Genomic DNA, 21,140 nt, shown 5'->3' on the forward strand with positions numbered 1-21,140 from the left:
TAAGTAAAATGTTGTCATGTTGAGGGGATAATCAGAGGTCCAAAAACACCTTGGGCTTAAGCCAGAAGACAAACAAGCCTCCTCAAGCCCCACACCTGGCCCCTCACAAATTCTACCCATTCACACCTCGCTCTGGCCTAAAATAGAATTTGACTTAAAAAAAATCACACTATTGTGGATCTTCTCAATAGACTTGCTTCAACTCCTCTAGACGTAATTGTCATGAAAAGAGACACAGTGCTCTAGAAGACACCTCAACTAATCTTCAAACTCAGTTCCAAGAAGATCTGCCCTAATCACACAACTTCAAACAAAGGTGGAGGATCTTGAAAACAGAAGTAGAAGAAATAGCCTCTGTTTCATAGGGCTCCCTGAATCTGTTAACAGCAAGCCCTACTTCCAATATTTCAAAATTGGATAATAAAGGCACTTCATCTCCCATGTGACCAAGATAAACCACTCATGATAGATAGAGCAAAGCTTTAACTTCAAATTTCAAATTTACACATGGCAATAAATCCTACCTGCTTGACTCGCCTGTGCTTGACTCGCCATGGCAATAAATCCTACCCCGGACTTCACCTGTGCTATCTATTGTCTAAACCATAAAGCTCTCCCACACAAAGGGCCTCTTGGCTCTCTGACCATACTGTTCATATAATAATACCCCATCTTCAGGGGATCCAACTACAGTTTCAAAAGCTCAAGTATTGTATTTTTATGTTTCGAGCCCCTGGTGTAAAAAACAAAAACACAATACATTGTAAAAACAATGTACCACTATAACCCCTTAACCCCTTAACACCGCAGCCAAATGTACAAGTTGTGAACGAAACAAAATGTAAACAAAACCTGGCATTTGCGCTATATGTCTGTCCAACCGTAATTCACCTCTTTCATATTAAATGCACCCCCCCCTTATTATATATCATTTTATTCAGGGGGAACAGGGCTTTCATTTAATATCAAATATTTAGCTATGAAACATAATTTAATATAAAAAACATGGGAGAAAATAAGATTTTTTTTTATTTTTTTAGTTCTACATGACATTTTAACTGTCAATGTCATAATACTGTTTGCTTTTACTGCAATAAAATACAAATATTTGTATTCAGCAAAGTCTCACGTGTAAAACAGTACCCCCTATGTACAGGTTTTATGGTGTTTTGGGAAGTTACAGGGTCAAATATAGCGTGTTACATTTGAAATTGAAATTCGTCAGATTGGTTACGTTGCCTTTGAGACTGTATAGTAGCCCAGGAAATAAATTTACACCCATAATGGCATGCCATTTGCAATAGTAGACGACCCAAGGTATTGCAAATAAGGGATGTCCAGTCTTTTTTAGTAGCCATTTGGTCACAAACACTGGCCAAAGTTAGCATTAGTATTTGTTTGTGTGTGAAAAATGCAAAAAACTAATTTGTACGCCAATTTTGGTCAGAGTTTGTGACTAAGTGGCTACTAAAAAAGAATGAACATACCCCATTTGCAATACCTTGGGTTGTCTACTATTGCAAATGGTATGCCATCGTGGGGGTAATTTTCATTCCTGGGCTATCGTACAGTCTCAATGGCAACATAACTAACCTGGTGAATTTCAATGAAAAACTGAAATGCAAGCCTTATATTTGACTCTGTAACTTTTGAAAACACCATAAAACCTGTACATGAGGGGTACTGTTATACTCTACAAATGTCGCTGAACACAAATATTCGTGTTTCAAAACAGTAAAACGTATCACAACAATTATATCGTCCGTGTAAGTGCCATTTGTGTTTGAAAAATGGAAAAAATGTCACTTTTCTTGACAATATCGTAGTTGTAATACATTTTACTGTTTTAAAACACTAATATTTGTGTTCAGTGAAGTCTTTCGAGTAAAACAGTACCCCCCATGTACAGGTGTTATGGTGTCTTGGAAAGTTACAGGGTTAAATATAGTGCTAGTAAATTCAATTCCCTGGACTTTTGGCCTGGGTTGTCAGGCAGGTCCCGCTAATTGTAATTAATTAAATGACCTAATGATGTAAAGTTATTACATAAATATATATATGTAGAATTATTATATATGTGTATATATATATATATATATATATATATATATATATATATATATATATATATATATGTGTGTGTGTGTATATATATGTATATAATGTTTTAAAATTATTTTTATTTATATATAGGTATATATATAGTGATATATACATATATACTTATGTATGGGTTTACTTCAGGGAGATCATGCCAAACTAATCTTATTGATTTTTTTGATTGGGTAACTAAAATTATAGATCAGGGTCATGCAGTAGACATTGCTTACCTAGATTTCAGTAAGGCTTTTGACACTGTTGCACATAGAAGGCTTATCAATAAACTGCAATCTTTGAGTTTGGATTCCAATATTGTTGAATGGGTAAGGCAGTGGCTGAGTGACAAGCAACAGAGGGTTGTAGTCAATGGAGTATATTCGAAGCTTGGGCTTGTCACCAGTGGGGTACCTCAGGGATCTGTACTTGGACCCATTCTCTTTAATATTTTTATTAGTGACATTGCAGAAGGTCTTGATGGTAAGGTGTGTCTTTTTGTGGATGATACCAAGATATGTAACAGGGTTGATGTTCCAGGAGGGGTAAGCCAAATGGCAAATGATTTAGGTAAACTAGAAAAATGGTCAGAGTTGTGGCAACTGACATTTAATGTGGATACGTGCAAGATAATGCATCTTGGACGTAAAACCCAAGGGCAGAGTACAGAATATTTGATAGAGTCCTAACCTCAACATCTGAGGAAAGGGATTTAGGGGTGATTATTTCTGATGACTTAAAGGTAGGCAGACAATGTAATAGAGCAGCAGGAAATGCTAGCAGAATGCTTGGTTGTATAGGGAGAGGTATTAGCAGTAGAAAGAGGGAAGTGCTCATGCCATTGTACAGAACACTGATGAGACCTCACTTGGAGTACTGTACACAGTACTGGAGACCGTATCTTCAGAGGCAGGGGCGGGCTGGGCCGCGGGGCAGGGAGGCAATTGCCCCCCAGTCCGCCCGAAATTCTTTTAGGACCGGCCGCGGCGGGCCGGCCCTTTAAATGCTGCAGCCGCCGAGCGCTCTGTAAAGAGCGCTCAGACGGCTGCAGCAGCTTTTCCCTCCCTCCCCTCCCCTGTAGGTGGCCGAGCTGCACTCCATCCGCGGTGCCCGGCCGGAGTGATAGGAAGGTGCACACTGAGTGTGCACTTCCTGTCAGTCCGGCCGGGTACAGGAAACAGAAACTCCTGTTCCGCGCGGAACAGGAGTTTCTGTTTCCTGTAGCCGGCCGGACTGACAGGAAGGTGCACACTGAGCACCTTCCTATCACTCCGGCCGGGCACCGCGGACGGAGTGCAGCTCGGCCACCTACAGGGGAGGGGGTAAGAAGAAGGGGGGGAGTAAAAAGAGGGGAGGGGGGGAGAGTAAGAAGAGGGGACGGGGGAGAGTAAGAAGATGGGAGGGGGGAGAGTAAGAAGAGGGGAGGGGGAGAGAGTAAGAAGAGGGGAGGGGGAGAGAGTAAGAAGAGGGGAGGGGGGAGAGTAAGAAGAGGGGAGGGGGGAGAGTAAGAAGAGGGGAGGGGGGGAGAGTAAGAAGAGGGGAGGGGGTAGAGTAAGAAGAGGGGAGGGGGGTAGAGTAAGAAGAGGGGGTAGGGGGGGAGAGTAAGAAGAGGGGAGGGGGGAGAGTAAGAAGAGGGGAGGGGGTAGAGAGTAAGAAGAGGGGAGGGGGGTGAGTAAGAAGAGGGGGGGAGAGTAAGAAGAGGGAAGGGGGAGAGTAAGAAGAGGGGAGGGGGTGAGAGTAAGAAGAAGGGGGGAGTAAGAAGAGGGGAGGGGGGAGTAAGAAGAGGGGAGGGGGGAGTAAGAAGAGGGGAGGGGGGAGAGTAAGAAGAAGGGGGGAGTAAGAAGAGGGGATGGGGGAGTAAGAAGAGGGGAGGGGGAAGTAAGAAGGGGGGAGTAAGAGGGGAGGGGGAGTAAGAAGAGGGAAGAGAGGGAGTAAGAAGAGGGAAGAGAGGGAGTAAGAAGAGGGGAGGGGGGATAATAAGAGGGGGGAGTAAGAAGAAGGGGGAGATAAGAAAAAGAGGGGGGTAAGAAGAAGAAGGGGGAGTAAGAACAAGAGTGGGGAGTAATTAGAAGAAGGGGGTAAGAAGAAGAGGGGGGTAAGAAGAAGAAGGGGGAGTAAGAAGAAGAGGGGGGAGTAAGAAGAAGAAGGGGGGTAAGAAGAAGAAGGGGGGTAAGAAGAAGAAGGGGGTAAGAAGAAGAATGGGGTAAGAAGAAGAAGGAAGGGGCAAGAAGAAGAAGGAGGGGTAAGAAGAAGAAGAGGGGGTAAGAAGAAGGGGGAGTAATAAGAAGAAGGGGTAAGAAGAACAAGGGGGGAGTAAGAAGAACACAGGGAGGAGGGGGGTAAGAAGAACATGGGGGGGTGAGAACACATAGAGGGAGGAGTGAGAAGAACACAGGGAGGGTGGAGGGGGGATGAGAAGAGCACAGGGAGGGTGGGTGAGTGTGAGAAGAGACCGCTAGGGGAGGGAGGGGGAGAGGAGAGACCACTAAGGGGCAGGGGAGAGCTCTAAGGGACAGAAGGGACAGCTCTATAGGACAGGGGGCAAGACAGGGAGCTCTTTAACACTACGCGCACACGCACACACACACACACACACACAATGCATCCCTATACATACACAGAAACACACAATGCATCCCTATACATACACAGAAACAGAACATGCTTCCCTTACACACAGAGAAACACACAATGCATCCATTACACACACACACAATGCAACCCTTACACACAAAGACAATGCATCATTTGCACACATACACAGAAACATACAATGCAAACCCTTACACACACATGCAAACACACACACTGTTTTTCTTACATACACACAGAAACACAATGCATCTCTTACACTCAATGCACACACATACAGACACACACCTTGCATCCCTTATGCATACAAACACAGATTCACACAATGCATCCCTCACACACAACCAGAAACACATAATACATCCCTTATACTCAAATACACACTGCTTCCACTACACACAAACACACTGCATCACCTGCACAAACTGGTATCCCTATACACTACATACCATAAGCACACATATTAGATAACACATAAAACATCCCCTACACACTCCACTCCCTGTGAGCGAGCTCATGGGTGGGTGGAACATATAAGTGGACTTATGAGTGGGCCTTATGGGCATACTCACCGTCAGGCACTGGGGCCCAGACCTTGAGCTGTGTAAGAGGCCCCCAAAAAATGGAGCTGTTTCCAATTCTCCCAGAACGTTGAATTTTGTGACCACAGTTGCAAACAGCCTCCAGAGGTCCAGTTCTACACCAGACCAGTGGAGCCAAACTGCAGCCCATCATCATCCTCATCTAATTGTAAGTAGGCAATCTAGTATATTATTAGTGACACTAATCTATAATTTACCTCACATTAAAGGGACACTATAGCTTAATGAAGAGGTTCTGGTGTCTATAGCTGGTCCCTGCAGGCTTTTTAATGTAAACACACACTGTGTGCAGCACTGGCGTTAGTTCATATGGCAGATCATATGGGTGGGGCATTGTGATGTCACATGGGGGGGGGCGGCAAATTTATATTTTGTCTAGGGCGGCAAAAATCCTTGCACCGGCTCTGATCCTGGGCAGGTGCACCAGTCTACTGGTGACCCACAGGAGGGGAGTGCACTGATTGCACTGCACTCTCCTCCTGCCCAGACCCGTCTTGACCGCAGTGCAAGTGCCCTCTGCCCCTAATTTACAGTGGCTCACACTCACAACAAGCAGTGCCTGGAGCCCTTTGCAGAGACGGAAACAAAGAGGTTCTGCGGCAGCTGGCCGTCCTGCAAGCATTACATTAAACAGCTGTTCCCCATGCAGCCACAGGTGGCGTTGTGCTGGAAGACTGTGATTACTCTTCACTTCCTCCCAGTCTACAGAGCAGCGCATGGGGGAGAGAGGAGGAGGCATGATTTAATCTTGAATAAATCCTCTAAGCAAACCTTTATAAATTTGGGGGGATCGGCTCTGTTTCCACAGTGTATTGGTGTTTACTCTCATCTCTGTATTAATATTGAGGGATGTCTAAGTAGTAACATCAGTGTGTGTCAGCAGGGCCAGCCGTTGGGGTGGGCAAGCTGTGCGGTCACGCAGGGTGCCATGACAACAGAGGCGCCCGGCGGCCAACACAGCTCACAAGTTGGGTACACCAGCATATTTAATTTAAACGATTCGCTGGTGGTCCACTGGTGCGCACCAGCAGTAGGTGCAGTCAGATCATATCCTCTCCCTCGTGGTTCCGGCGCTCAGTTAGTGAGTCAGAGCACAGGCTCAGAGATTCTCAGCCTGTGCTCTGACAACATTGAAAGTCAGAGCCATGAAGGAGCGGGTATGGCATAGAGCTACTGATTAGCATAACATCAATATCCGTTATAAAACCAGAAAAAGGTGGGCATGGATGGTGAACTGATTTGGTGGCGCACTGGGCCACTTGACTGGTTTTGCCCCCCAGGCCTAAGGCTGCCAGCCCTCCCCTGTTCAGAGGGATATTGATACCTTAGAGAGAGTTCAAAGAAGGGCTACTAAACTGGTTCATGGATTGCAGGATGAAACTTTTAAAGTTTTAAAGGAAAGATTAAAGGATCTTAACATGTATAGCTTGGAGGAAAGACGAGACAGGGGGGATATGATAGAAACATCTAAATACATAAAGGGAATCAACACAGTAAAGGAGGAGACTATATTTAAAATAAGAAAAACTACCACAACAAGAGGACATAGTCTTAAATTAGAGGGACAAAGGTTTAAAAATAATATTGATGTAGAATTATTAAAAACCTTTATTGATCCTGTATTGAATTTTTGTACTAACTCCATTTTAACTACATTACATGACAGATTTTCCTAACAGCATTTAGAATATTGAATAGAGAATGTATTTTCTAGAAGGACATGACTAACACCGGAATTATCAAGTTCCTGTAATATGCAACAAAGTATACTATAGCTAGGCCATGAGAAAACTGCTCTAATGAAATGTTCTTTCATAAAAAAGACCCTGAACCTGACCCAGAGTCTGACATCACTAACTACCCAAAATGATGCCCAAGCCCCCCTTCCCACCGAGTAAACCTCGTGCTGGGTAAGATGGCGCTTGAGCCATCTGTCCACACCCGTGTCCAGAATAACGCCACCTCCCGGTGGGAGGACACCTAGCCAGCCACTTAGTACTTGAGCCAATTAATAATATTGATGGGTGGACATTGACATAACCACTTAACACTTAATCCAATTAATGATGCTTATTTGTTGTTATCTTGATATTCAATGATGATGCAATTTCACTCTTATAAGGGTCTGCGAGCCCGCTTTTTAACCAGATGCCATTAAATTTTCTCGAAGTGCTTTTAACCTGAACTCCGTGTGTCAGTGTGAATTTACTTCTGCGTATACGCAATTTAATCATCTCAGATTTGGACAGGAACAGATACACATTTAAACATATTTGTTTATTTAAAATAATCTATATCAATTTGGCGCCCATACGTGGGGCATCGGGCTATGGCCTCTGGCCGGTAAGCCGTCCTAAGGAAGACGCTGTTGGACGGAGGAATCCTGGGGGAAGGAAAGGAGACTGATCACCTCTGAATACACGGTAGAGACTACTGCAGAGCCTAGCCGGTATGTTCCAGCCCCTTTGATTGACCCGTCCCAGTGTCTGTGACTGCTACCGGGAGGACATCAAAGACAGGTAATATCTTGCCCGGTGCCTTATTGTTGTTACCCACTTGTTTACCTGCATTTAGTCTATCTGTTGCCTGGGTGTGTTTGTATTGGTCTGTTTTTAGCTTAAGTGCCCGGGTAGAGTGTTTATCTGTGTACCCCTTTTGGGATAAAGGGGGGTGGACCTGTGGTAGTTTGCCTGGGGGGCCTCTGTTGCCTGTTTACCCCTTTTAGGAGCCACGTGGCTGTGGCTGTAGGGAAAAAGGGGGGTGGACCTGTGGAAGTTTTCCTGGGGGTCTTCTTTGCCTGTTTACCTCTTTTAGGTGCTGGGTAACTGCAGCAGTAAGGAAAAAGAGGGGGGGGGGGTCTGTGGAAGGGTGTAGACTCATTGCTTCCTGGGGATTCCCCATGGTGTCACTTTGATAGCCTAGCTAGCCTCATTGTGCACATAGCTCTGCTTGCAGAGAGGTGGTACCCTCCAGCTTCGAGCACTGAGGCTGGTGGCATTCCAATTTTATTTGTGGTGCGTGGATTCGGGCAGGCATTGCTGTCTCCATCACCACGGGGTAGTGAGACTTACGGGTGGGTCCGTAGGGGCGCTACGAGGGTGAGGATAGTGGTGGCCACACTTAGTGGACTGCTGTGACGTGGGAGGCATACAGATCTCGGGCCGGTGTTAGCTGTTTTCTGTGGCCGCTGGTAGTGAGACTTGAGGAAGTCATTCTCCGAGCGGGGACACTATGAGGTTGAGGGAGGTGGCTTTGGTCACATGAGTAAAGGAAAGGGATTACTGTTGAATTTATTTGAACTGTGATGCATGCACTGTATTTCAATTGAATTGTTGTTTTAATTGGGAGTCATTCAAACTCCTGTGTCTGTCTCTACTTTCACTTTACTTTTACTTTTTACTCTACTTCCTGAGTTATTTACACTTTCCACTCCTATTTCTCTTGTGAGAGAAGTGATTGGTCACACACTTCTCACCTTGCTCCAATCCGTGGCTACCTCGGGTAGACGGAATTAGTGACTAGTCTACGTTTTGGGAAGACACACTTGGGGGGACCCACCCTTCCAAGTGGCAGTTGAGCATTGTAGACACTCTGTTTCATTTTCCTTCCTCTATATCTGGGACGCCTTTTATAGGGGGGAATGGGACAAGGATTGGGAAAGCCCGATAAGGGCTGGCTAGCGTGTGATCTAGTTGAAGATAGAGAGGGTGAAGAGATGGTTAAGGGAGTTGAAAAGATTGCTAAAGTGTGTAAAATTGCTGTGCCTTCATGTGGAAGATTGCAGCCAGAAAGCTGGCGTAGATTACTGACAGAGAAGAAAGGCAAGCTTACAGATAATGATTTGCTACGTACTGCAGAAGCCTGGTATAGAGTAGCAAGAGCTATTCAGCAGGAAGGTTGGGTTGAGGAAGAAATAGATCACAAAGGTGTAAAATTGTATGTATATCATAATAATTATGTTGCTGGGGCATTCCCTCAGCCAGCGCCCCAAAATGGCGCCCAGGGGATGTCCATCCCCAAGGTTCAGTCAGCAATGAGTGACAGCCAGCTGACCATGTTCCCCACTCCCAATCCTCCCATCACCCATCCCGTCATTTCCCCTGTTTGTCCGGTCCTGAATTCTGATGGATCTTTATTTTCCCCCCATCATCCCTATCATTCCCATCATCCTCATCCATCCCTACACTACCTTCTCTGTCTAAACCAAACATTTCATCCGCCATTCCTTCTCTACGCTCTCTCTCCGTCAATAATCCTACCCTCCCACTTGCATCCACCCAGTTCCCTAACCCCTCCTCACCCGCTACTGTCAATCCCACTATAGCCACTCCGGCTCTTCCTACTACACCCGCCTCTGCTAATCTCTCTCCGTCCTCTCTCCTGCCTATTCCTCCCACAGCCCAAGTTCCCACCCCTTCTGCTTCACTTTCATACCCCGGATATTCCTCCTCCTTTCCTAGTCTCTGCCCAACTAACCCACCCTCCCCAGGTTCCACCTCAGCCCCTGCCCAGATGGCCTGGCCATACCCCTTCCCTTACCACATGGCCCTGCCCTATCCAAACCAAGCCTACTTCCTTTCCCAAGCCACTCCCCAGACCCCGGTCACGCCCAATCCGGCACAGTCTACCCCGGATGTGCCCACATCCAACATGGCCGCCACTACCTCCCTTAACCCTAACGCAGCTTCCTTTCACGCCTCCAATATGGCGGCCCCCAGTTATCCAGCACCCGTAATGCCGGTACTTCCCGGTGACTACTTATCCCAAGCTCATAATCCACTGGCCACCCCAGCATCCGGGATTCCAGCATTTCCCCCGGTTCTGACACCTCAAGCGGCCCCACTATCCAGAGGGGTCTTGGTCACAGACGAAGATGAGTATGAGGAGACCGGCTCTCATGGATACCGGGGCTCACCGGATGCCACGGGGCCTCCGCCTCGCTGTTCCCTCGATGATCCTTTCGGACATACGGGCCGAGGGGATCAGGCCCCTCCTAAATATGTTTCATTTAATCCTACTCAGGCTAGTGCTCTCATGAAATCACTCCCTGAACCAGAAAAGCAACCTATGCCTTTTTACCGAGGGATAGTTCAAATTCAAAAGACTTATTCCGCTGCATGGCGTGATTTACTGAGCATTTGTGCTATCAAAGTCGGACTGGCCCAGCATTGCCCGCCACCTCAGTACAGATTTGCTTATAAGTGACATTGATTACCCCTCCGGAGTAGCATTCTGCAACCAGCTAAAGGAATGGGCTAAGGACAAACTTGCAGATCAGGCTGCTGGCCTTACTGATATTGTACAGGAAAAAGGAGAATCAGTGGAAAAGTTTCATGCAAGACTGTTTCAACTGTTTACAGATTTGGGATTTGATCTCACAGACAAGATCCATTCTCAAATGCTGTCTGGTGCATTTGTCCAAGGTGTCAAAGACTCCATACGCAAGGGAATCATTGCTGCACGCCCTGAATATAAGGTAGTCCCTCTGGATACCTTACTCTTAGTTGCTAGAGGTCTGGAATCTGCCCAGACTCCCAGAAGGCCCAATTCAGCTCCTCTCATGGTGTCCCGCCCCGGATCTGCCCCAAAAGGCACCAAACCCGAGGATGGATTTTGCTTTAATTGCAAAGCTAAAGGACACTTCAAAAATGATTGCCCAGAACCCAAGAAGGTGTTCAAGCCTGCTCCTGGCCCCAAGGCCACAAAAACAGTTCCAATAGTTGAGGAACCTGATGATTAGGAAATTGGCAAGCCTGTGTCATCAACCCCTGTCATGGCAGTGTCTTCAGTGGATAAGGGGGGGCCACTTGCCACTGTGACTCTACCCATTGAAGGACAACCTACTACATTTCTTGTTGACACAGGTGCAGCCCGAAGTGTTCTACGTGAACAAGATCTGCCAGACCCATCATTTCTGTCAAATATTGATGTCTCTTGTGTAGGAGTGGATGGCCTACCAAGACACAGTCCTTTAACAACTCCATTACGAGTTGGCAACTACCCTAGCTTGCTTGCTCGTTTTGTGGTATCCTCCACATGCCCCATTAACCTGTTAGGCGCTGATGTCCTCTCACACCTGCAGGCATCTATCATCTTCACTCCAGATGGACAAGTAGAGTTATCTACCCCTCTATCTGTGTCAGACACCTCAGCCTTGTGCTCCCTGCCTTTGATGCTCCATTTAGAAGAACCCCATGGGGAAGCAAAGGAACTGAGGTCCAATTTCCCTGATTCACTAAAGACACAAGTACCTGCAAAACTGTGGTCCTCAGGCCCAGAGGACATAGGTCACCTAAAAGTTCCACCTGTGGTGGTAAAACTCATTCCAGGAGCAAAACTACCAAGGAAACCACAATACCCTTTAAAACCAGCTCAAGCTGCAGCTATCTCAATTCAAATCAAAGCACTCTTGGAGAAGGGTGCTCTCGTGAAATGTGAATCAAAATGCAACACCCCATTGTTTCCTGTGAAGAAGAAGACTCCAAAAGGTGAACCAGAGAAGTACAGAATGGTCCAGGATCTCCGTGCAGTGAATGAAGCAACTGTCCTGGACACCCCTATTGTACCAAACCCACACACTCTGCTCTCTGGGGTCCCACCTTCTGCAAAATACTTCACAGTCATTGATCTGGCCAATGCCTTCTTCAGTGTACCCCTGGATCCAATTTGTCAATACCTGTTCGCCTTCACACATGAAAAGCAACAGTATACATGGACTGTCATGCCCCAAGGGGCAGAAAACTCTCCAAGTCAATTTGCAAAGGCCATGTGCTCTATCCTTGATCCATGGCAATCAGACCATCCAAAAGTTGTCCTGCTCCAGTATGTAGATGATTTACTGCTCTGTGGAGATGACATACCTACAACTGAAGAATGTTCAATTAGTCTCCTTTGCTACTTAGCAGACCAAGGATGCAAAGCTTCACTTCTCAAGCTTCAATTCTGTCAACCTACTGTAATCTTCCTTGGACATTGTCTATCTCAGGGTACCAGACATCTCACTCGTGACCGAGTTAGAGCAGTACTGGATATTCCACCTCCAAGGACTTCAAAATCTCTACATGCCTTCTTAGGCCTCATTTCCTACTGCCGAGCATGGATCCCAGAAGCCTCTCTGCTCATGCAACCACTCTATGATGCACTCAAGTCAGACCCATTCTGCCTGACCAATGAAGCACAAGACAACTTCTGCACACTAAAACGTGACATTGCATCTGCTCCTGCTCTAGGCCTACCAGACTATACCAAACCCTTCAAGTTGTTTGTCTCTGAAAGACAAGGCCACGCTACAGGAGTCCTTACTCAAACAAATGACTTAAGAGGCCGTCAAAGGCCTATTGGATTTTTCTCCTGCCAGCTGGATATTGTGGCCAAAGGGACCCCCTCTTGCCTTCGGGCCGTTTTTGCAGCAAGAGAACTAATTGAAAGAACTGCGGACCTGGTCCTTGGCCACCCTCTAGTTGTCTTGGCCCCTCATGACATTTCTGCCATCATCAACCAAGTACAACTCAAGCATGTGTCTCCTGCAAGACACCTACGCCTCCAATGTCACCTCCTATTACCTGACAACATCACCATACAAAGATGTCAAGTTCTCAATCCGTCCACTCTTCTCCCACTACCTGAGGGAGGTATCCACTATGGGTTTATCATGGATGAAACCTACATCTACCTTCTTACTGGTCCCATCAAGAGAATGCATCCTGATTTATCTTTTCATGATGGACAAACACCTCTCTGCGAGGGAGCAGGATATGCCTTCTGTACCATGTGGTACAAACCAAACATCACTCCTGAACCTTGCTATGAAGATGAGCTCTATCATCGGGTGGAGGTGGAACTCACTGCACAAGACTTCTACTGTGACACTGAAGGCAACAGCATGGTCTTGATTCAACTATCTTCAGAACTCAAATACTTGTATCGTCATTGGGACACTGCCATTCCACATGTCCCTGTCACCAAGTTGAAAACAAGATCATGGAATGATCTTGGGCACATGGCAAAATTATGGGCCACCATGAATGAATCACAGCTACAGGAAAATGGCATTGTCAAATACCCAGCAACTGACCATCTTGAAGCATGGCCACGCCACTTCCTGGAAAATGAATTTCAAGATCTGGTCATAGTGAATGACTATGACCCAGAGACACCTCATGACTGTTTTGAACAGATGAAAATGGAGACAATACATCTCCCAACTGTACATGAAGATCCATTAGCAGATCCTGACCTCACTCTGTTTGTGGACGGTTCAAGGTAAGCTGATGAAGAAGGAAAATACCACACAGGATATGCCGTAACCACAACAGATGAAGTTATCAAGTCATCATCTTTACCACCAGCAATGTCTGCACAAGAAGCTGAATTGCAAGCCCTGACTTCAGCATGCAAGATCTCCGAAGGAAAACGTGCCAACATCTACACAGATTCAAGATACGCTCTGGGTGTGGCACATGACTTCGGACTAATTTGGAAAACAAGGGGATTTCTTACCACTGCCGGTACACCAGTCAAACACAGTTCTGCAATCAGGGAACTAATGGATGCCCTCCTACTCCCTGAAGAAGTGGCCATCTTGAAAGTAAAGGCACATGGGAAATTGGATACAGATGAAGCAAAGGGCAACCACTTAGCTGATCAGGCTGCTAAGCAAGCGGCAAGAAAATTGCAGGAAGTGGATGAAGAAGTGTCCGGACACGAAGAAATTCCTATTTTTACCTTGCAGACTCTTCCTACTGACCTAAGAATCTTACGGGAACAGCAAGCTACAACTGCCCCCGAAGAAATACAGAAATGGAAGAAGAAAGGAGCAGTCCTAAAGGATGGAGTATACTACAACAACTTTAGATTCTGCCTTCCTAAGAATTTATATCCAGCAGTTGTCCAATGGGCACATGGACCTGCACATCTGTCAAAAGACTTAATGGCTGCCCTCATACAAAAGTATTACGAAGCACCTGGAATCACAACATTGATCAACAGCTTCTGTAGGGCCTGTGTCATTTGCGCAAAATGCAACCCAGGAAAACCAATCAAAGTGCCTTTGAAACACCTGGCTAAGCCTATGTACCCATTCCAGAGAATTCAGATTGACCACATACAAATGCCCAAGAGTGGGCCTCATGAATATGCACTAGTAATAGTGGACATGTTTTCAGGCTGGCCTGAAGCCTACCCAGTAACCAATATCACTGCAAAAACAACAGCAAGACGTCTACTTACAGATATTGTATGTAGATATGGACTTCCAGAAGTTATTGAAAGTGACCAGGGCCCAGCCTTTACAGCAACAGTGACTAAAGAAATGTGGACTGCTCTGGGAGTGACCCTAGCCTTTCACACCCCTTACCACCCACAAAGTAGTGGCAAAGTGGAACGCATGAATGGCACCCTAAAAGCCAGAATGTTAAAAATGTCACAAGAAACAAAGATGCCCTGGCCAGAAAGCTTGTCAATAGCTTTATTCAGCGTTAGGCACACACCTAGAGGGAAGCACTCACTATCCCCATATGAGATTCTATTTGGGACTGCACCCAGACTAGGTTGTTATTACCCGCAACAGTTACAACTTCAAACTGATGTTTTAGTAGATTATGTAACTGAACTTGCAAGTGCCTTGAACAAAATACATGCCCAAGTTTTCTCTTCAATTCCAGATCCCGAATTTGATACAGGTACCCACAACCTGCTTCCCGGAGATTGGGTTCTGGTCAAGAGATTTGTGCGGAAACACACCCTGGAACCAAGATTTGATGGACCATTCCAAGTTCTCCTGATCACGTCAACCTCCGTCAAGTTGGCCGGCAGGCCACATTGGATCCACGCTTCCCATTGCAAGAAGACTCCTGCCCCAGAGGAAGCAGATACCGCACAACCATGTACCTCTGGTACATCATCTCCTTAATTAGCCTAATCAAGGCCCAACAAGTAGCCATTACCAAAGATGCCAGTGGGTATACCTTCTGGTACAATTCTTCATGTACCCGTGTGGCTACATACACTTTTGATTACTGTGACATTGTAGACTGCCCATTCCCTACGTCACAAATTCAAAATATCTATAGAGATATCCCTCATGTAAAGGACCCCTATGTTTGTGTAGTTGACAAACAATGGGGGCATAACTGTAACCATTGGGGGGCTGCAGGGTGGAATGCTGGGCCTGCCTGGGGTTACAAACCCAAAAGTGCCTTATCTAAGGTAGATGATCACGGTAGATCCCTTCTCCAAAGAATGACCTGGAGGAGGTATACCCATGAAATTAATCCTAAATATTGAGCATCCCAGTCCAACGGATGCAGACCAATATGTAATGGGAATGTATTGGAAGAAAGGTTCCTATAACAAATTAGGGCACTTCTACCTAAAAGATATGTGCCACTCTCCAGAGTGGCAAGGGGCCACCCACATGGTCTCAAATCCATTAAAACCACACATTCAGTCCTTTAAAGACATGATGGCCATTGCTAACCCCACCTTTGAAGACACTATGGCCGCTGAAACAGGTTTTAATGATGTTAATTTATGGTTAGAATGGATGAAATATAATGCCAACAAACATAACAGAACCGCATGCTATGTGTGTGGTGGTGCCCGGCCTCACCTCGGCACCGTACCTTTGACTTTGCCATTAGATATAGAAGAATGTGTTTTGAGTCTTTTTGCCTACCACTACAACTTTAATAGGTCCCTCTGCAAAGCATGGACAGTAGAATACCCTCTCCTAACCAAGGATGTCAAACCCCCAGATGGTGTTACAGTTTATAAAGGTAACTACACCTGTTATGCCAATTATGATGGAATTGGTAAGTTCTTGGGTAACTTCTCCAAAGGGTATTGTGCCACCTACAGAACTGTCCCTATGTACCTGTTACAATTCCATACTAGGTCATTGGGGGATATTTACTGGTTGTGTGGGGATTTACAGCTAAGATCCAGGATGGACAAGGAATGGTGGGGGGAGTGTACTCTGGCTAAAGCCATCATGCCTATACATATTATCTCTGACACACACCCTGACATACATGAGTCCATACACACACCAGCCAAGGTTAAGCGTGAAGCCCCAGTAAAGGGCAGTTTTGACCCCCACATCTACATTGATGCCATTGGGGTGCCTAGGGGGGTGCCTAATGAATTTAAAGCAAGAGGTGAAGTTGCTGCGGGGTTTGAATCACTTTTTACCATAGTTACTGCAAACAAGAATTTAAATTGGATAAATTACATTTATTACAACCAACAACGCTTTGTTAACTACACCAGAGATGCCCTCCAGGGTTTAGCCGAACAGCTGCAGGCTACATCTCAAATGTCCTTCCAGAATAGAATGGCCTTAGACATGATTCTAGCTGAAAAAAGGGGGTGTATGTAAAATATTGCCCGACACCATGACCTGTTGTACTTACATCCCAGAAAACACAGGTCCTAATGGTAAAGTCACCTTGGCCATAGAGAAATTAAATGAGCTCTCTGAAGAGTTAAAAAGGAATTCTGGGATAAAAGATCCCTGGGAAAGATGGTTTGGTTGGATGACAGGATGGCAAAGAGCTTTAATGCATATTGGTATGGCAATACTAATTTCTCTTTTTATTTTTGCTCTTCTCGTTTGTTGTGTCCTCCCCTGTCTGAGAAAATTCCTACAGAAGACTGTAGACCAAGCGGCACCAACTTTTGCACATCTGACAGTTGATGACCAAGATTTCCAAGATCTCAACTCACCCTGTATACCGCTGCAAACTATCCCTTTTACTGATAAAGTGCAAGAGTTCTAGGTAGGGAACCAGCTTAGGGACAGCGTCCGTCTCTATGAAACTGACTGCCGTGCGGAGAAGTGGTGGACTAGCCACCGCGGGCCACCAGCGGAGTGAAGAGATTTCCTGACTGTATTGACGGATGTGCTGCAGCCTGTTAGGGACAGGAAGGGACAGAATTGCACTTTGCAATAACACCTAGCTAGCGGTCACCGGGTTTCTGTGCCTTTTGGCTAACACGTCTTCTGGTATTAACAAATAAAGTTTATCTTTTTTAGAATCTAACATTTCATAGGGGGGACTGATGTAGAATTATTAAAAACCTTTATTGATCCTGTATTGAATTTTTGTACTAACTCCATTTTAACTACATTACATGACAGATTTTCCTAACAGCATTTAGAATATTGAATAGAGAATGTATTTTCTAGAAGGACATGACTAACACCGGAATTATCAAGTTCCTGTAATATGCAACAAAGTATACTATAGCTAGGCCATGAGAAAACTGCTCTAATGAAATGTTCTTTCATAAAAAAGACCCTGAACCTGACCCAGAGTCTGACATCACTAACTACCCAAAATGACGCCCAAGCCCCCCTTCCCACCGAGTAAACCTCGTGCTGGGTAAGATGGCGCTTGAGCCATCTGTCCACACCCGTGTCCAGAATAACGCCACCTCCCGGTGGGAGGACACCTAGCCAGCCACTTAGTACTTGAGCCAATTAATAATATTGATGGGTGGACATTGACATAACCACTTAACACTTAATCCAATTAATGATGCTTATTTGTTGTTATCTTGATATTCAATGATGATGCAATTTCACTCTTATAAGGGTCTGCGAGCCCGCTTTTTAACCAGATGCCATTAAATTTTCTCGAAGTGCTTTTAACCTGAACTCCGTGTGTCAGTGTGAATTTACTTCTGCGTATACGCAATTTAATCATCTCAGATTTGGACAGGAACAGATAGACATTTAAACATATTTGTTTATTTAAAATAATCTATATCAATATCAGGAAGTATTACTTTACTGAGAGGGTAGTGGATGCATGGAATAGCCTTCCAGCTGAAGTGGTAGAGGTTAACACAGTAAAGGAGTTTAACCCCTTAAGGACACATGACATGTCTGACACGTCATGATTCCCTTTTATTCCAGAAGTTTGGTCCTTAAGGGGTTAAGCATGCGTGGGATAGGCATAAGGATATCCTAACTATAAGATAAGGCCAGGGACTAATGAAAGTATTTAGAAAACCGGGCAGACTAGATAGGCCGAATGGTTCTTATCTGCCTTTGTCTATCTGTGTGTGTTTATGTGCCAGTCTGTGTACCTTTGTGACAATGTGTGTACCTTTGTGCCAGTGTGTGTATCCGTGTTTGTGTATGTATGTGCCAGTTTGTGTATTTGTGTGCGTATGTATGTGTCAGTGTGTTTCTATGTGTGTTTCTGTTTGTTAATGTGTATGTGTATCTGTTTAAGTATGTATATGCAGACATTCCAGCAATCAAACACCAACACAACATGCAAACATGACATACAAGGATACCCCTGAACTCCAACTACAAAATTATAAATCAAACACGCCCTTCACTCAAACACCAATACTACACTCAACTGTACATCCCCATTTAAAATGCAACACTACTTTCAAATACACCACAGCACACAAATGCAAACATTACATACAAACACACCACTATTAAAATGCTAAAATTATCTACAAAAAACACTCTACAGAAGCACAGAAGCACACCGGCTCCTAAGTACTACAATCTATTTACCATCTATAGATGTATATACAGTATACCAATAAGCAAAATATGCCAAAAAAGAAAACATTGTGCACTGTTATTAAAAAGTTTATGCCACAGTGCAAACGTTTTTCGGGGCAGAGAGGGGGGATCCACAATTTTAGTACACTATGTAAAAGGGTTCCACGTGAAAAAATAATTGGGAACCCCTGATCTAACAGATTAATTTATGACCAAAAAAAGGTTAAAACAGAGACGGAGTTAAGATGGTGGCACCTAGTTGCAGGATAAAGAGGTGCAGATATCTACATTTCATTTTATTTTGTGCATCTCATAAACACATACTTATGAAACAAAGGCAATAAGTAAACAAAATATTAGATATTCTGATAAGTGATGGAGCCCCTTTAACCCCTTAAGGACCAAACTTCTGGAATAAAAGGGAATCATGACATGTCACACATGTCATGTGTCCTTAAGGGGTTAAAGCCATATTTTTCTGATTCTTTATATTTTCTAAGTAAATTTTACATTTTCACAGCAAATACATTGTAAACATTCACATTAACATTAGCCCCATCTAAGGGGGAACCCATAAACCCCATCCAAGGTGGAACCCATAAATGAATAGGAGCTCTGAGATGCTTATATGCATATTTTCGATTACTCTAAATTCTGGCAATGGATATATTGTTCAGTCAAATTACACACAGAAACAACAAAAGTACAGAAACTATATGAGGTGTTAAATCTATACATGTAAATAGTGTGTGAAACAAAGATTCTATCAGTGTGACAAATGGGCTAGAATGGAGCAACACGATAAAATGATCAAATATACCACAAGCACAACAAATAGTGCATTACTAATGTAGTGAATCTAATAAGCACACGGGTGAGTGATCGTTTCCCACACAAGGCATATGTTGACTTTGTTATGAGTAAAAAAATAAAACGGAAGGAAAAGGGGATTAACAGCAGCTATAGACTAACAATCGTGATCCCAGTACAACGTTCAAAAGCCACCACTGCAAAAATGTCCAGTTCTACTGCATTACAATTTGACTTGTATGTTCAGCAAGCCAAATTGTCACGATATAGGCAACAAAAATCAGACAAGCTGGAGAGTACCATATGCTGTCAATGGCTGATTCACATTGTATGAGGTGTAAGGCAAATCAAGCCATATATGCTAAGAGATAGCGAAACTAGGTAAGCGGGTGCACTATATATATCCGTGTAAATATCCATTTGAATTCAGTAAACTTTTTATTTTCTTCCTGAAAACACATAATAAAGAACAACGGGGAAACAAAAGTTATAGATCTCTAACTGGATGTGCAGTCACATAGACGTAGCTAGGAACTATCTTGTTTATATGTACTAAGCCTTAATAAGCTATCAAAAAATGATAAGATATTGTATAAAGCTATTAATAAGATAAAAATATATGAATACAATTATAACTATTAGCGGTAGCTCAGTCCAAGCTATTTTTTGTAGTCATGGGATGCTCAAGGGTCCTTAACACAGAGATCGTAGTGATCATGCCTGCCCTGGGACTTTGGTCCATTCCCTGGTAATCATGGTAGTTGTTCCTGGTGACTGTGCCCAATAAATTGTTAAGTCCCAGTGGTTCAGTAACTGCATCCCATGCTAAGCAGACAGAATAACTTTGTGGTTTCATTTCGTGTCACAAAAACCTTCTTCTTATTATATTATATAGCGCCAACAAATTCCGTGGTGCTTTGTTGAGGTAGCCCCATCGGTAAAGGATTTTATGTTCTCTAAATGCTGAGTTCGCATCGCCATGCCATTGTGTTAGATGATAAATCCGGGTACAGAATTCCGAGTGAGAATTTGTCAGGGATTCTTTTATAGTATCTTCATGCCTTAATTAAGATCTCTTTGTCCTGGTAGAAATGAATTATTGTAATTACATCTTTAGATGATGCAGGGGTATTACGACCTTTAGGTATTCTACGAGTTCAGTCCATAATAAATCTGACTAATGGGAATTTAGGCAGCATGTGTCTGAAATATTGTCAGGTATTCCCTGATTTGGTATATTATTTTGCTTTGATCTATCTTCAAGGTGTGCTGTTTTTTTGTTCCATTTCTAAAACTGAGAGCAAGATTTTTTTCATGCCTGCCCACCATGGAGTCAAGGGAATTAACCAGCTCATTAATTTTAGCTTCAAGTTTATCAGTTTTTTGCCAAGGACATTAATATTTTGGCCATCTCAGATGTAAGACTGGTAACATCTGTCTGGAAATCCCTTCTAAGCTCTTGGAGTTTTTATTTTGAGCTCAGTGTGGTCATTGCATTCAATAAAGTG

At 44.3% G+C, this 21,140-nt stretch overlaps 1 protein-coding gene across 2 annotated transcripts in view; it reads right to left on the minus strand.

Annotated features, from left to right (window-relative positions):
• Positions 1 to 21,140, minus strand: part of KCNK2 (potassium two pore domain channel subfamily K member 2) — a 200,527-nt gene that overhangs the window by 27,397 nt on the left and 151,990 nt on the right. The window lies entirely within an intron of this gene.

Source organism: Pelobates fuscus, chromosome 2 (assembly GCF_036172605.1).
Source record: "Pelobates fuscus isolate aPelFus1 chromosome 2, aPelFus1.pri, whole genome shotgun sequence".
Lineage (NCBI taxonomy): Eukaryota > Metazoa > Chordata > Amphibia > Anura > Pelobatidae > Pelobates > Pelobates fuscus.